Genomic DNA, 17141 nt, shown 5'->3' with positions numbered 1-17141 from the left:
GAGCATGATTTGAGGTTGAAACCTCAGATCTGGAGTGTAGGAGGTCTTGTGAGTCCAAAGACCGAAACTTTATTGAGCTAGAGATAAGATCTTGTGCATCTAACCCTTGTGGGAGCTTGATTTGGCATTATGGAGCAAATATGCCATGCATGAATGTAAAGATCGAAGCTTTACGTCATAATCAAGCCTTAGGAAGTCAGATCTGGAGTATGGGGCATGGGTTCTGCCTTAATGCGTCTTAATGAGAATATTGACTTAAGGGACTCGACGAGTAAATGAGTTGACTCGACGAGTCGGCTAGGGTTTTGGCGATGAGATTGAACATCCGATAACTCGGCGAGTTGACGGGTCAACTCGTCGAGTTGAGTTGGTTTTCATGAGGCTTCTGTAACACCCCGTTTATTAAATAATTAAATAAACAAATTAATGAACGAATAGTAGCCCCAAAATCATTAATTATATATCAAGGGTTGGTCTCGAGGAGTTAACTGTCGCAATTTAGAAGTTGAGGGTTAAAAGTGTAAGTTCCGGATTGGTTTTGTAAGTATTTATGAAGGCAGGGACTAAATGGTAACCTCTGGTACTTTATTTGAAATGATTTTTGGAAGCTGGGGGTTGAGGGGTAAATATCGGATTTGATTTGAAGGAGATTTCCAAAGCCAGGGTAGAAAGGGTAAATAATGGATTACATTTGAAAGAAAAAGGGAAGGGAGGGACTGTTGTTGCCATTATGGAAAACTTTTATAAGGAGTCGGGTATTTAAAGGTCTCGTAACCCAAACCCTAACATAATAGCACAACCGTCACCCCCCTTATGCCCCCTCACCGGCGCCGCCACCACCCCGTTTCCGATCAGCCCACGACCACAACAACCACCGGACGTCGTGAACGGCCGAGAGAGAAAGAACCGCTGGAGACCGGAGTCGAAGCTATGGACGTGGACGCATGGTTTGAGAACGATGGGGAGTCGTGGTCGCTGTTTCGCTTCAGGGAGGACGGAAACCACCACCAGACGTCCGACTGCCGTCCTCAGCAGTGTTGGCTTCTCCTTTTCGTTTCAGTGAAGGTTGAACCTTGTTTCTGTCGCTCACAGTCCACCATTCTTCCCTTTCCGCCGGTGATATGTTCTTGCCATGACCATCGCCGCTAACCGCTACTGTTGCCGCCGGAAATGGCCTTTGGTCGTCGTTTCAATTTGTTTCAGCCGCCGTTGTGCCGTCGCTCACCATCGATGTTAAAGTGAGGGTGTGTGCTTTGCGTGTGTGTGTTAGTTTCAGTCGGCTGTTGGTGTTCGTATGTGTTGTGTGTGTTTTGTCTAGCCGGAAAACCAAGAAAAGGCCGCCACCACCACCGTGAGGTGGTGGCTGTCACCATGTGCCACCATGTTTGTGTGTTTATGTTAGTTAGTGTGTGTGTTACTTTTGGTATTTTCATTGTAAACTGTAACAAAAAATGGAATAATGGAAATAAACTCAAAACCACCACCGTGAGGTAGTGGCTGCCGCCACCGGCCGCCGTGTCGGGTGGCAGTGTGCCTCGTTTGTATTGTGACTCGTTTGGGATGTTTGGACAAAGGGACTGAAACCCTAATGGGCCCAATGAAGCCCTAATTGACCTAAAAGCCCAAAGATGTGACTGATGGGCCTAATGAACCCTAATTGATCAAAAGACCTAGCTATTGGGCCTATTGGGCTAAGATGGGGTTGGAAACCCTAATTAGGGTTTAGAAAACCCTAATATTGGATTTATGGGCTTTGGACTTATTGGGACCCACTTTTGGGCCATTGGAATGGAGTTGTGAATTACACCCAATAACACCATATGACTTATCTAGTAGAGTGATGGACTTAATGGATTAAGTCCTTAATAAGTTGAGTGAGAAACACTTAACCCTAATTGTCATTTTATGTGAAACCCTAATTTCACTTGGGCCTTAAGTTGGGCCTTTCTATTGGTCTTTGGTAATTGGATCAATAATGAGCCATCCAAGAATAATCATATGGACTAGAATATGTTGATGGACTTTGGGGTAAGACCCATATAAGGGTTTGGGCCCAATTTGGAAAATTGGGCCATAGATGGGCCATAGTTTGGGCCTTAATGATTATATGATATTGGGCCATTAGAATGTCAAATATTGGACTGGAATAAATGGTTGGGCCTTAGGGTAAGACCATGTAAAGGTTTGGGCCCAATTTGGAAAATTGGGCCATATGTTGGGCCTTGAGCCATAGTTGGACTTTTGGGCCTTGGGCTTGAATCAAGCCAAGTTAGGGGTAGAGTAGTATTTTACCCCCAAGCATGGACTTATAGTGTGAGGTGAGTTACCTTCCAGTAGTGGTGGGTCTACGGCCACAATGTCGGCCCACTAGTAGGAGTTGTATGTTAGACGATTGTCTTTGTGATAATTATCTAGGTTTGCTACTACCTAATGTGTTTTATGTGCTAGCCTGATATGATGTTATGTGATAGTAGCAGTAGGGGGAATAGTCCCCGTATTACGATCCTTAGGGCCGAAGGGTAGGTCGGGCACCCCAGATATGCCTGACAGTATGTTTATGATATGTTGTTATGTGATAGAGGTAGTAGTAGGGGAGTAGTCCCCGTGTTACAGTCGTTAGGACCGAAGGGTAGGTCGGGCACCCCAGATATGTCTGACAGTATGTTATGCTATGTTATTGTGTGGTAGTAGTATGGGGTGAAATAGTCCCTGTAGCCAGTTGAGATAAACTGGAGGGTAGGTTAAGCACCCCAGAACTGCTTGACATATATAGGTCAGCACCCCAGAACTGTTTGACATGGGTAGGTCAGCACCCCAGAACTGCTTGACATGGGTAGGTCGGGCGCCCCAGAATTGCCCGTCAGTATGTTTGTTGTATGGTATGTGGTATGAAGGGGGAACTCACTAAGCTTCGTGCTTACAGTTTTCAGTTTTGGTTTCAGGTGTTTCGTTTTCAAAGCAAAGGAGTCGGCTCGATCGCAGCGCATCACACTATGTTTTCCGCACATGAGATCTTTGGGATTATACTCTGATATTGTTTTATGATGACATGCTTTGACTATTGACATACTGGTTTTGACATGATATGTTATTATGGATGTTTCTTATACTGTTGGCTTTATAATAACTTAATTAAAACGAAATTTTTGGCCTTGAATTTTGGGATGTTACAGCTTCTGAGGAAACGAGGGGACTCGACGAGTTGCTTTGATGCACTCGACGAGTTGGGTCAACATGGACTGTTGACTCGAGTTTGACTTCTGTTGACTTTTAGGGTTTTGACCAATGTGAGTAATGGAGACCATGGAGGGGTAGAATGGTCTTTTACCCTTCCCAAGAGTTAGAGAGGGGCTGGTATGAGTTTATTTAGAGTTGTGATTTTAATTAGAGATAATTATCATATGTGTTAGGCGGAGGCTAGATTGGTGGTTCGTGCATGAGGTGTATTTGCTTGCTTGCTTCGAGCTGAGTCTTCTCACTATACTTTACCTAGAGTGGTAAGTTTTGTGTGACCTGAGGGTCTTATGTGCTTATATTGAGTATTGTGATATCCTACATTATGTCTTTGTGATTTATGCTGTGTATTATTCTGAGCTTACCGAGTTAGGACCGGAGGGTCCACCCGAGTTGTGGGACCGGAGGGTCCCACTGAGACACATTGACCAGAAGGTCTTATCTGAGTATAGCCATGAGAGGCTAATGGGATATGTGTGGTATTTTGGGGAACTCTCTAAGCTTCGTGCTTACCGTGTTATGTGATATGTGTTTCAGGTACTTCTCAGGATCGCGGGAAGGCGCCGACTTGATTGTACACACACTTGAAATGGAGTTTATGTTTTGTGGATCCTGGATTTTTAATCAAACAATTATGGAGTTGTGTTTTGATAATTTGACATTTGGGATTTGTTGAAATGTGTTTATGAGAATTAAGTGATTTATAAAATGAAAATTTTGTATGAAAATTTACGGTGTTACAAGTTTGTATCAGAGCCTTGGTTTGAGCGATTCAGATGTACCCTCGGGTGTGTCTGGACTCAACTGAGGATTCGAAAAAAAAATTCAAGAGAAATGATTTTTCCAAAATGAGAAAAAGTTTTAAGAGAAAACGAGTTGGAGCAGTGTGTACAATCAGCCAGAGCCCGAACGGTGATTTCCTAAAATACCCTTACTTATTTGTATTATGAGATATTAGTGATGCATTCTAGATGATTGGGCTAGGTATTTCATATTTTAGGGCTAGAGTTTCCTGATTTGTGATGCCTTAGCCTAGGAATTTTTGCTATATGTTATGTGCTTTGAGTATGTGCGGAGTAAGAGTATCCAGCATGAATCTTTTAGTGAGAGCCTTGAGTAGAGGAGTAATCTAGGAGAGATACCTAGATGAGCATTGGAGGGGCCTACTGAGAGAGTAGTTAGATACCCACGAGAGGTAGGTTTGCTTGAGTTCGGTGATACCTTTTGAGTGTGAATAGAGCAAGTGGAGTTGTAACCTAGAGTGGTTTTACGTGTTGGTGGAGATTATTCGATGCCCGAATGTTGCTTGCTTTGTGCTTTGTGGAACTCTTCATGATGAGAGTCATCTACTAAGTGAATATGACGATATTCAGGAGGTAGATGTCTGGCATCATAAGGAGTTCTTAAGAAGCTAATGGCAGAGAAGTGTGAGAACCTAGGAAGAGCCTAGGACGTGACTTTAGTCAGAAGAGTACGCTGATAGAGGAGAGTATTCGCTGGATAGCGACCAGGTATATCGAGATTGGTGATCGAGAAGGTTGAGCAGCTACTTAGGAAATATGGGATGATCCGTGTGGAAAGTATGGGTAAATGTGGCAGGTAGTATGGGCCCGTACTACTGAAAGCAGAGGACCCGTACTCGAAACAAGGAGAATCCCAGAGGTTCTAAGTAGCAGATTAAGAGGTGATCACATGGTTCGAGTACCATGATTCATAGTAGATTGAGAGGAGATAACATGGTTCGAGTACCATGATTCGTGGCAGATTGAGAGGTGATAACATGGTTCGAGTACCATGATTCGTGGAGGTTAGTGCTTCAGAATCTACCAGTTATCCCGTTGTGATTGATTAGACTGAGAACATATATGATAGAGTGTGGGGCAAGAGGGCCATGTCGAACGAGTTTCAATGGAGCATACTTTGAGAGGGAAATCGAGTTAGTTTCCGAGAAATTTTATTGGTGAGATGCCAGTTGGAGTCGCAATACTCAGGGATGAGTGGATATGATGCTTATTGGAGGATCGCGGTCTGAGTGAGCAATCGAACGATAGATGAGACGTCACCTTCTGTGACAAGAGTTGCGTTGTCCCCGTTTCCTGGGAGAAGCAAAATAGATAACGAGCTTCCGGTTTCAAAGTTTGGAGGTAAACCCCGTGGGGTAGAATAGGGTTGCAACCTTTTCACCAGAGTATTTGGGCAGTATGTTTGTTGCGAGGTATTTCTTATACCACGAGAGAGTCATTAGTGGGACTAAGATGGAAGATAACAAGGAGGTGCCTTATTGAGGGATGCATACTTTTAGAAGTAGTGCTAGCTGATTAAGAGGAGCATATCGGGGTGGTGGCCCTCGTTGCCTACGTTGTGTATCGATTGTGAGAGTGAGGTCTCTTGCTTTTATGATGATCCACGCGATGGAGGCTGGTTGAGGAATCAGAAACGAGGTGTGTGATAGTGCATTATTTCCAGATTGAGAGTCAGGACTAATTCGGAACAGTTGGGGTATCCGGTGGTGTGTCGGTATGAGGCTTCGAGATGACTAGAGGCAGTCACGTCGGAAGGATTCTGAGATTTTTGTCTGATTTGCGGGATATTTGGAGTTACTTGCTTTCCATTGGGAAGATCATTGAGTGTTTACGTGGTACGTTCCAAGAGTCAAGTGTGAGGTACCTGGTGAAACAGTCTGTGGAGTAGACTGTTGGTATGCCAATCGGTGATGGTTCGAACCCTGAGTGGGGGAGAACTGAGTATTTTATTAAGAGGATAAGAGATTTGTTCAGGTGTGGTTAGAGAACTGATTATGGAGATCTGCGGTACGGAAATCTGAGACTTGGGTCATTGGTGGATGAGACACGGTGCAGAGTGAGATAATGCAACCATAGTAAGTAGCCGTTAGCTAGGGACCTTATTGTGGTTAGGATCTCTTCAAGTTGCAGTGGTTGAGATTCGAGGCGGTTGGCTCGTTGAGGTCCGGTTTCGACTGCTGAGAATTTCTAGTTCAACATATGGGTTATTAAATGCACTCCAGGAAGGGCAACAGTTGTTTGGCAATCAACTTCAAAGTCGGTATGAGTATTCTCGCATGGGTTTTGAGCCGTAGAGGATTGGGTTTCGAATTGTCGTCAACGTGTTCTTGACATTACGATTCCTCCGTGTTTCAAGTTGTGAGTTGGAGTATTTCGAGGATTACGAGTTGTGCGAGTGGAAGATCTGTGGATGAGACAAGACATCGTGAGGTTCTGTGATGGTGTACCGGGGTATCTGAGTATGATGCCCTAAACTTTTGGGGTTATTTGAGACTTGAGTTTGTGAGATGGCAAGTGGAGTACCGAGTGGCTATTGTTCCAGTGGGAACCCTTCAGCTAACTGTCATCAGATGGGGCTATCCAAATGTGAATTGTAGCAGAAGAAAGTGTCTTGTTGCAGCAATGGTCGTCAGTGAGTGAGAGAGTGTTGTAAGACTACGAGGAGCCGTAGCATCCATGAGTCAGTGGGGGAGAGTATCGTGTGACTGCGGAGAGCCGTAGCATACGTGAGTCAGAGAAAGGGTATCGTGTGACTGCGGAGAGTCGTAGCATACGTGAGTCAGAGAAAGGGTATCGTGTGACTGCGGAGAGCCGTAGCATACGTGAGTCAGGGAGAGAGTATCGAGTGACTGCGGAGAGCTGTAGCATACATGAGTCACAGAGAAATTATCATAATATTGTGGGACGCCTTATCATACGTGAGTCAGAGACAGAGTATCGTAAGGCTGCGGGGAGCCGTAGCATTCGTGAGTCAGCGAGAGAGAGAGAGAGAGAGAGAGAGAGAGAGAGAGAGAGAGAGAGAGAGAGAGAGAGAGAGAGAGAGAGAGAGAGAGATAGATAGAGAGAGAGAGAGAGAAGAGAGAGAGAAGAGAGAGAGAAAGAGAGAGAGAGAGAGAGAGAGATTATTGTGAGACTTCGGGGAGCCGTAGCATTCGTGAGCTAGCGAGAGAGAACGAGAGAATATCACAAAACTGGGGGGGGGGGGGCGTAGCATTCACGATACTTCTATTGATCGCTTCAATTAACTTTCACTTCAATCTTCTAGATTAAGTCGGATGTTACATCGAACTTGGTTCTCTGAACCACGTAGAATACATATCTTAGTCGGACTCGATATGATATGACCACTAGGGTTGGAATAACAATCATCTTCTTAGTCATTACTGAAACAATGGTAACGATAGATTTGAACAAAACATAATCAATTACTAGCTTCTTTGTAACCTTGTGACTTTCCCTGATCCAAGTGTGAGTCATGTGCTTCCGGTAGTATAGGCCTCTACTACCTTTCACACCTACTCATACTCGTCCCAAGTATTGTCTCGCAGTCCCCAAGTTCTTATCTCCTAAAATCACAAAACGATTTAACACATACGAATGTGTCCAAATAATCTTAAAAATTTCCCTAGACTCTACTAGGACTTCTTCCATGCATATCTTCAACATAATTGTGCTTCAACTCGGTGGTGATGGAAATGCCATACGATAAGACAACTTCAGAAATTACAGCAACCGTTCTATCATCTAGCCAATCAAATGTGTACATTCGGATGTACCGTACTCCTCTATACGTACTGTTATTTTATTAGACGTATTCTAAAGGCAAGATACCATTCTTACGATATCTTCTGATAGGTATCATTTACTATCGTAAGCCTTCTCATTTTCTCCATTTACTCAGTTCTCTATGAGTCTTCACCATGACGTTATGTTCACAGAAGTAGGCGTTCATCATATCGGAACGAGAATATAGATAGAGGAAGGTTTTGATGCGTATTCCTCCTTATTACTCCCAAAAGTTACATGTCAGTTCTAATATCGTAATTAAACGTTTAGAATCCTGAGCACATAAAATTTCCAGATCCGGTCGGCAACAAACCATAGATCCAATCAAATAATAGCATATAAGGCAAACATATAGCATTTAGCACATAAAAGCATTTTAGGCATCTAATCCTAAAGTAGGCTAGTGCTTGTGTCAATTCAGGTGTACTACCTAAAATATAATAGACACTCATCTCACAATCATCGCTTAGCATTCTAAGTTTAAGTCTAGAGGTCCTACAAATTCCTAGTTCGCTTAAACTAATGCTCTGATACCAATTGTGACATCCCCATTTTCACGGCAAGAAAAGACCGATTTGTTTATGCTTTATTTTGAAAATCAGAGTATCTCTTAAAGAAATATGTTGCGAAATTTGTTCCCAGAAAAACATGATAAATATATTATCAAAGCATTTCCGAAGAAATGTATTTTGGTCATATTAAAACTTTGGGATGTCATCGTCAATACTGAAACATAAGCATAAACAGACCTTACATTTATTTACACCAGTGATCTACATCTCCTTTGAATCTCTAAGTGTAAAGTAGCTTCGTATCGTCACCTGTGATACAAATAAACTGAGTGGGTCAGGTTGGGAAACCCGGTGAGCACATAGGGTTTTCAACCCACAATAATATAATTATTATGTTTAAACATCAAACAATCAACCCAATTACCCATCCCCATTATCTTCTTTACTCTTAAGGATCTACCCTAAGAATTATCTACCACTCACTCCTAAGGAATAGGCACGAAGTACATCGTCGCCAAGGTTTATACAACAAACACTAAATCCATAGTTGCCAGGGTTCATCCAACTAGTGCTAAGTCCATAGCTCATTTATCGACATTATTATTTTTGGGAATCCACCCGAAATACATGTCAATGGGTTTTTAGAGTACACCAGTGAACATATCGTTCACAACACCTACATGTTGCGAGCCTGCTAGTGTTCGACCGGACTGTTTAGAATAGTCTGTGGTTGTCATCCATACTCTGCTAGATGACGGGGCCATCGCTTGGGTCATCGCTTGGCTCATCGCTTCTCACCATATTTTACCACTCATATATCATCGCTCATTATTAATCTTATATTTCATTGCTCATCATTTATCTCATCTTTAATCTACCCATCTTTTACCCATCATAATTATAGGTATAAAATACATATACAGTTTAAGACAAATAAAACATGTATATTTTTGTTCATCCAGCATAGATATCAAGAACACAGATAATATGCACACATAGCACGTAATTTATATAAAATACTTTATATCTATGTGTAAGATGAAATTAATATGCACTCACTTGTAGCGTGCTTTAATAGAATCTATCTAGAAACGGTCAGCAGTTCGTCGTTGTTAGGCTCGGGAAGCGGAACGGCTTCAGCAAACGAGAGAGAGAGAGAAAGAAAGGTAGGTGTAAGAAAGATTAGGGTCAAAATGGCTATTTATAGGATGATTTTTGGCCTCTCACATCGTGAGAATTCATTGCTCACGTCGTGACCCATCCCTGATCACCTCGTAGCTTTGCCACCTGCGTTCTAGGCTTGCATAGTGTCAGTTTGACTCCTCACGTCGTGAGAATTGATACTCACGTCGTGATCCCGTTTCGTAGACTTGCCATCTGCATTCTAGCCTTGAAAAGTGGCGTTTTACTCCTCACGTCGTGAGAAAAGAGGCTCACGTCGTGAGTCCATTCAGATTAGGGTTTCTGACACGTGTCATGCTCTCAGACAACTGTAACTTCGGAAGGTCATAACTTTTGCATACGAACTCCATTTTTGACGTTCTTTATATCCACGCGAAGGTGGAGACGTAATCTAAAACGTTCATTTCGTCCCCTAAGGCTAAAAAGTAGTTTACCATAAACTCACTTTTTACGATTCCCGGTGTCGTGCCGGTTTTGTCGCGAAACTTCAACATGTCATAATTTCTTCGTTATAACTCGGATTTCAGCGTTATTTATATGTAAGGAAACCTTGTGATATATACTAAAACTTAGTTAAGATTATTTATTCTAAATAATCTTCTATCAAAAAGTCATTTTTGACGCTTATCGTCTCTAAATTGACTAGCCCGAATCTGCGGGCGTTACAGAGCATGGAGGTGACCAGATTTTGTAACACCCAGACGTCAGGTATTTTCCATTTTGACCCGTAGTATGAAAATTTTGTTGCAAAGTTGGTCCTTACGCCATGCGTACTTGGGGTGTATGCATGACGTAGCTAATTACAAGAGTTGCATGTTTATGTGACTACGTTGAGCGTACTCATGAGTATGTTGGGCGTACATGACTGGCGAGCAAACCCTAATTTTTAGGGTTTGAGCACTATTTAAACATCCTTATCCCCTCAAAACCCTTTCCTTTATCAACCTCTATCTCCCAAAACGTCCCTTGTTAAACCTAATCCATTGTGTGAGCCTTATTTGAGCCTGTGAGTGTGTCTTTGTGTCCTTGAAGGAAGAAGAAAGTGGTGGGATCATCTTGGAATGTAATGCTTGGTTCCCGGTACGCATGTAATTATATTTTATTCACTTTTGTAGAGCAACTCGACGAGTTGGGAGCCCAAACTCGTTGAGTAGAAACCAAATTTGACGCTGGATTTTAAGTCACCTACTCGACGAGTTGAGAGCCTCAACTCGACGAGTAGGGTTGCCAGGATGAAACCCTAACTCTGGGGTTATGCACCTTATTTAAGCATCTTAATCCCCACTTGCTGGCCTCATTTCCAGCCTCCAAGTCCCAAACCCTAAATTCAGAAATCCTAATGCATTTGTGAGCTTGTGAGCCGTTTGTGAGTGAAACTTTATGTGTTTTGATGCTTATGAAGGAAGGAGAAGCTTGAGGATTCAAGTAGAAGATAGTAGATCCAGAGACTCCATTTCTTCCTCATTATTTCATGGTAATCAAGTCTCTAACTTGCTTAGTGGTTTCTTAGATTTCCTTATTTCCACTTTATTGGGTTTTTGGTCCAAGAAGCTTGATCTTTGGGATATGGACGTCCCAAGTAAGTATATCTTCAGATCTGGGGTTATAAAGGGCTGTTATGGCATAAAGGTGCAAAATTTATGGCCATTGGAGCCCCCATGCAAGCTCTAAGATGTCATTTTGGCCTTTTAAGCCCCAAAAAGCCATGCATGGAAGTAAAGGCAGAAACTTTACATGCTCAAATGATGTCTAGGGCTTAGATCTCTATTTGTATGCTTTAGTTTGGAGTGTGGATGACTTATGGACCAAGATCCAAGTCCTTAGGATTTAGGGTTTGAATTTTGAGCTAAACGCGCCAAATGAGGGTAGTAGTGGGTAAAGTTGGAAACTTTACCCTTAAAAAGGACATTCTCAGGGTATATGAGAAGTATGAAGCTTAGATCTGAAGAGTAGGGGCTTAACCCATTAAGATGTAGCAACAGACTGAGGAACTCGGCGAGTCCAGAGAGGGACTCGACGAGTTGTGATGATTTGTCCCGATTCTCAGCAAGGTAGAACTCGACGAGTCTGTGAAGGGACTTGATGAGTTGACTCGTGTTATCACGACTACGAGTAGCAAGGGAACTCGGCGAGTCAAGAGGATGACTCGACGAGTTGAGTCAACTCGGATTGTGGACTTTGACTTCGACTGAGCGTTGACTTTGACTTGGACCTTGACTTTTACCAAGGTTGACCCGTGAATGGGTCTTGATGTAAGGAATGGTATCTAAGGGGTGGTTTTGTATAGGTCATGAGTAGAGCCGGTTGTAGGAGCAGAGACGTTCATCTACTTCACTCGACATTTGTGTTGAGTTTTCCTCCTAGGAACGAGTCTAAGGCACCAATGCCGGCCCGTTTATGTATGTTAGCTTATGCCGGAATTAGGTTCGGTGTCAGGGTTAGCCCGATGTAGTTTATATGTTTTCAGACATCGTCCGATGCCGGGGCAAGCCCGAGGAATTTTTATATGCTTGATGTCTTCGTGATTCTTGCATGTGTTTGTTTATGTGTTCAGGGCTTCGGTCCGATATCGGGGCAAGCCCGAGGAATTTTTATATGCTTGATGTCTTCGTGATTCTTGCATGTGTTTGTTTATGTGTTCTGGGCTTCGGTCCGATATGTTTATGTTTATGTTATGTGTTTATGTTATATGCTTGATGTCTTCGTGATTCTTGCATGTGAATGTTTATATGTTTATGTTATGTGTTTATGTTATATGCTTATTGATATGTATTATGTATACAGGACTTTGGTCTGATGTCGGGCGAGGCCGATGCCGGACCTCGGTCCGATGTCGGGAGGGGCCCGATGTAGCGGGCAAGGCCTAATGTATGTTATTATGTGTATAGTATGTGGTAGTTTGGGGAGACTCACTAAGCTTCGTGCTTACAGTTTTTAGTTTTGGTTTCAGGTACTTCCACTAGTAAGGGGAAGAGCTCGGGATGACTGCATCGCACACACCACAATGTTTAGCCTGGGATGATTTACTCTGATATTTAGACTTATGATTTTGATACAGAGATTGACATGATGTTTTGAGATATTTTCACTTATGTTTTATGAGATGATTTGGATTACTATGATTTTATTATTAAATTAAAATGAAATTTTTGGACCGTATTTTTGGGATGTTACAAGTTGGTATCAGAGCCTTGGTTTGAGGGATTCGAGCACATTCTCGGGTGTGTCTGGACTCAAACTGAGGACTTGGTATGAAAATTTTCAAAAAGAAAATCATTTTATAAAAAGAATTTTGAAAAGTGAAAAGGATTTTTAAAAGAAAAAGGGTGTGGTGCATGCAATCAGCCGAGCTCAAGGAAGTACTCCCAAATTACCCATACAAGTTTATGTTATGATATGTTTATAATAACCGCATGCTAGATTAGGGCTAAGGATCTACGGAGGATGCCTTATGTGCCTGTATTATGTGTATCAGCTTTATGAAATGCATGCTAGGACAAATTAGTCAGTGATATGATGTTCTGATTAGGTTATGCTTGATTATGATTACTCAATGCTCTAATGCTGCTTGCTTTGTGCTTTTATGAGTTCTAGTTATCTTTAACTAACTAGTAAACAGATATGTTAAGTTACATATTACGATAACTAAATAATTTCAGAAGGTTAGGTTTAGCTCTATTTCGCAACTCTTGTTTGAGTCCAACCGTTGTAGGGTAGGACCTTTCATTCGAAGAATTATAATGTAATGGTATTCGCGAGCTAGTTAAGGGGAGATAGCAGGGACTTCTTATGCAGCTGATGGCGGAGAGTGGGTTGGTGATTACCCTAGGGCAAGCCTAGGATGAGATTAGCATGAGATCAACAGTATTAGTAGAAGGGACTTGGTGTAGTCAAGGCAATTCTTGAGGAAAGTACGGATAGATGTGGAAGGTAGTATGGGCCCGTACTACTGAATGCAGAGGATCCGTACTCAAATCAAGGAAACCTGAGGAGAATCCAGGGAACATGTAGTGTATGTGATCCCTCGAGTTATGATGAGTATTCTGATGTTTGTTATGGTGTATTTTCAGAATGGTGACGCTACGCACTAGACCAGTCTGCACTTCGGGAGCTGGTGAGGAATCAGGCTCAGGCTTTGGAGCCGGGCAGATTGATGAGCAGACGAGAGAGTTCATCTCGTCTGAGATCACGCGCAACATACTAGACCAGACTCCTGTGATCTTCGATACGGTCAAGGAAGGCATCTTGGAGATACTTGATGAGATGTTGGGTGCATTCCGCACTGAGGTGGCAGCCATGATGGGGTCGCGTACGCTGACATTCAGGGAGTTCAGAGCCTGTGGAGCTCCTGACTAACATGGGGCTCGGGACCCTATTGCTAGCAGTAGATGGTTGGCTGATCTTGCTAACGCTTTCCGTACGAGCCGATGTCCCGAGGGGGACAAGGTCCGACTTGCTTCCTGTATTCTGAAGGACAGGGCATGTGATTGGTGAGAGGAGGTCGGACGAGCCATTGGAGATGATGCAGTTCTAGATACAATGACCTGGAGTGATTTTTCGGCCAGGTTCAGGGCCGAGTTTGCTCCTGTAATTGAGGTGCAACAGCTTGCTAAGGAGTTCCAGGATCTCCAACAGACGACTGAGACGGTGACGGAGATCACCGCCATGTTTAGGGAGAGGGCCCTTCTCGTTCTGCAGTACGTGGCGGACGAGGAGATGAAGAAGGCCCGATATCATGAGATGTTACAGAGTGACATCCGCCAGTTTGTGAGCAGATCCAACTGCAAGACGTTGGAGGACATGATTGTCAGTGCTTGGGAGAGGGAGCTGGATTTGGAGATGAAGAAGAGGAGGAAACCATAAGGGGTTCAGTCAGGGGGTGCGGGCAAGAAGCCCAAGGTATCAGATCACTGATCGAGGAGCTAGCAGGGCCGCAACCGTTGTGGCAAGTGCGGCAAGTTGCACGAGGGGGCATGCATGGCGGGTAGTTCGGGCTGCTTCATGCGCGGACGAACTGGACATATGAGCAGGGACTGTACTGCTACCACCACTACCACCACAACATCAGATCTGATTTGCTTCCAGTGCAATCATAGGGGACACAAGCAGTCCCAGTGCCCGAGTTTATCAGCAGCAGGATAGGTGGCGACACCCGCTCCTGCTATCGTGAGGATTACCGACGCCGCCAGGGCCGGTCGGAGGCGCCAGTGGCGAAGAGCAGAGCCTTTCAGTTGACAGCTGAGGAGGCACGTGCAACTCCTGACGTGGTGACGGGTGTGTATCTTTTCCTTATGTCTTTGTGTATATTGATCATTGCTTATGTTTATGTGTTTCATTATAGGATCATTCCTTGTGAACGGTATATTTGCTCTGGTATTGTTTGATTTGGGTGCTACCCAATCTTTTGTGTCGCTTGCGCTAAGAAAGCGATTCGTAGGAGCTCCAAGGGAGCTGTACTATCCACTAGATGTGGAGATAGTAGACGATAGGACCGTTCGGGCTGCGAGGGTTCACCGAGGATGTACACTACAGTTGTTCGATGAGCAGTTTTCTATGTATCTAGTCCCTATTCCCCTGCGAGGGAATAAGGTTATAGTTGGTATGGACTGGTTGAGCCCCAATGGGGAAGTGATCGACTGCGAGCAGTAGTTATTGAGGGTTCGGACTCCTAGTGGGGGAGGGTTAGTGATTCAGGGCGAGAGGCCGCAGTGTGGACCAACTCTATGTTCAGCAGCAAGAGCGAGGCGCTACCTTCAGCAGAGCTGCGCAGTTTATGTCGCCTATGTTATGGATACCCGGGATAAGGGTAAGGCGACAGTGGATAACAAACCGATTGTGCGAGAGTACCCGAATGTATTCCTAGAGGATTTTCCTGGGGTACCTCCGGGGAGGCAGGTTGAGTTCAGGATTGACCTAGTCCCTAGTGCGGCTCCGATAGCCAAGGCACCATATCGGTTGGCTCCTCCTGAGATGCAGGAGTTGTCTATGCAGATGCAAGAGCTGCTAGACAAGGGATTTATCAGGCCTAGTAGTTCGCCATGGGGAGCCCCGATCCTGTTTTTGAAGAAGAAGGACGGGTCACATCAGATGTGCATAGACTACCGGGAGCTGAATAAGGTAACGGTGAAGAATCGTTATCCCCTCTCAAGGATTGATGATTTGTTTAACCAGCTACAGGGTGCATCTTGGTTCTCCAAGATCGATCTGCGGTCGGGTTATCACCAGATGCGAGTCAGAGACGAGGATGTGCAGAAGACAACTTTTAGGACTCACTATGGTCATTATGAGTTCGTGGTGATGCCATTTGGGCTCACCAATGCTCCAACCGTGTTCATGGACCTCATGAACCGCGTGTGCAGAATGATGCTGGACCGGTCTGTGATAGTCTTCATTGATGGCATCTTGGTTTACTCCAAGACTCAGGAGCAACATGAGGAGCACCTGAGGGAGTGCCGGAGACGTTGAGGAGGGAGAGACTTTTCACAAAGTTCTCCAAGTGTGAGTTCTGGTTGCGCGAGGTGCAGTTTCTGGGGTATCTTATCAACCAGAGGGGTATTCTAGTCGATCCGGCCAAGATCGAGGCCGTGATGCAGTGGGAGGTTCCGAGATCTCCAACTGAGATTTAGAGGTTTTTTGGTCTAACGAGTTATTACCGTAGATTCATCCAGGATTTCTCCAAGATCGTTGTTCCTTTGACCCGACTGACTAAGAAGTCGGTGACATTTCGCTGGGGGCATGAGCAGTTGGCAGCCTTCGAGACTCTTAGACAATGGTTATGCGAGGCACCGATTTTGACTTTGCCGAAGGGCGTTGATGACTTCATGGTTTACTGTGACGCTTCGATCACAGGCATGGGTGCGGTATTGATGCAACAGAGTCACATGATAGCTTACGCTTGGAGGCAGTTGAAGCCTTACGAGGCGAATTATCCGACGCATGATTTAGAGCTGGGGGTTGTGGTTTTTGCGCTCAAGATTTGGCAGCATTACCTCTATGGGGTTCATTGTACTATTTACACGGACCACAAGAGTTGAGGTACCTCATGGATCAACCGAATTTGAACATGAGGCAGCGTAGGCGGTTAGATGTGGTGAAGGACTATGATTGTGAGATCCTCTACCAACTGGGCAAGGCCAATGTGGTGGCCGATGCTCTGAGCCGCAAGGCGGTGGCGGCTCCGATTCGAGACATATGTCTGAGGATGACAGTGATTGCCCCGTTGCTGGAGCAGATCCGGGAGGCGCAGGTCTAGGGTATGAAGGAAGAGCGCCGGAAGTGTGAGCGGATCATAGGCCAGGTAGCCTCATTTGATTACGACAGTCGCGGATTGTTGACCCTGCATCAGCGGGTCTGGGTTCCTTACTATGGTGGGGTATGCCAAGTTCTGATGGATGAGGCTCATGAGTCGAGATTCTCCATCCATCCCGGGGCGACGAAGATGTATCGAGATCTTCGCCCTGACTATTAGTGGCCCTGCATAAAGTGGGACATAGCATGGTATGTAGAGCGGTGCTTGTCTTGCAGGAAGGTCAAGGCCGAGCACCAGTGACCTCATGACAAGATGCAGCCGTTGGAGATTCTCGTGTGGAAATGGGAAGATATCACTATGGATTTCATCATGAAG

The sequence above is a fragment of the Lactuca virosa genome, chromosome 8, assembly GCF_052849685.1.
Source record: "Lactuca virosa cultivar CGN04683 chromosome 8, Lactuca_virosa_CGN04683_v6, whole genome shotgun sequence".
NCBI lineage: Eukaryota > Viridiplantae > Streptophyta > Magnoliopsida > Asterales > Asteraceae > Lactuca > Lactuca virosa.
The sequence above is the reverse complement of the archived record's forward strand: the minus strand, read 5'-3'. Positions refer to the sequence as shown.